The sequence below is a fragment of the Phyllostomus discolor genome, chromosome 4, assembly GCF_004126475.2.
Source record: "Phyllostomus discolor isolate MPI-MPIP mPhyDis1 chromosome 4, mPhyDis1.pri.v3, whole genome shotgun sequence".
NCBI lineage: Eukaryota > Metazoa > Chordata > Mammalia > Chiroptera > Phyllostomidae > Phyllostomus > Phyllostomus discolor.
This window is the reverse complement of record NC_040906.2, coordinates 37,173,785-37,174,933: the sequence shown is the minus strand read 5'-3', so window position 1 is coordinate 37,174,933 and position 1,149 is coordinate 37,173,785. Positions and strand designations below refer to the sequence as shown.

Below are 1,149 nucleotides of genomic sequence, written 5' to 3'. Positions count from 1 at the left end.
ATTGAAACCACTCTTGGTTAAGTGTTTTTTACAAAGAAATAAAACATTTTGGTTTTGTATGTTTCTCATGTTTTAAATTACAGTGTCCTAATTTTGTAGTTTTGTGGATTTATAAATTTCTTTATACATTTAAAATCAGCAGGAGGAATTTTAAAGTTTTGAGAAAACTTTTTTAAAGTCATGGAATAATTATAGCTTCTCCCATTGATTATTAATATCTCTTTGTACACTTTCAGCTTGCACCATCATGTCTACAGCCCACACTGTCATTTCAAAGAAGACTGCCTGTGTAATAAAACAAGTTCACTCTCCAGAGTTTTCTAGTAGATTAAATGAAACAGCAGCTGACGAGCACCGACTGCGAGGTGTGACATGTATGAGGCTCCAAATGAACGTTGTCTTTGTGCTTATTACCAGCTGCTTTATCTGTTAGGAATTTGGGGGAGTTGCTATGGTTTTATGTATGTCATATTTTAAAATTATAAGTAGATATTTTATTATTGTTGGAAGTTATTTTTTAAATATATTCCAAATGAAATATCTCAGCATTTCCTCTAGAAAATTTTGTGATAGCTATCTCTCCCCCTCTGAGACATCCATAAAACTTAGCAGCCATTCACATAAGGGAAATACATTTATGGGCACTTCCACTAGAAAAGGATTCAAATGTATTACAAAAAAGACACTGTTAGTTCATTTCCTTATTTTATTTTTGTTTATCTCTAGGTTTTTCCCTTTAAAAAGTGTCAAGTTCCTTCAAATATATGTCCTTAAGGATTAAAGAATGAATATCATATGAAGCTCATTTGGAAAACTACTAGTGAAAATGTCTACAATGATTACAGAAAACTGAACTTAAAAAAAAAAGCACAGTGAAACTGCTTCCTGTAGGGGGTCTTAGGACCCAAGAAAGGCAATGGAAACAAAGAAAAAGGTATGAACTGGTTATTTAATGGCCGGTCCTATATTGAAACTAGAAGCTTAAAATACTCAAGGAATGATTGATTTGATTTGATTTGATTTGATTTTTTGTCTGTGTGATCATGTGCTTTGTACTGGAAGAAAGCTCTCAAGACACTGCCTACTGATGAGTAAGAGCTTTTTGACAGTTTGTGAGTTTTATTACTATTAAAAAACAATATATCTGCT

The 1,149-nt window shown here is 32.2% G+C and overlaps 1 long non-coding RNA gene across 1 annotated transcript; it reads left to right on the top strand.

Annotated features, from left to right (window-relative positions):
• Positions 1-232: 232 nt before the first annotated feature.
• Positions 233-935, top strand: LOC118499866. The gene is made up of 2 exons (XR_004902412.1): positions 233-365; positions 727-935. It is a non-coding gene; the product is annotated as an uncharacterized LOC118499866 (long non-coding RNA).
• The last annotated feature ends 214 nt before the right edge of the window (positions 936-1,149 follow it).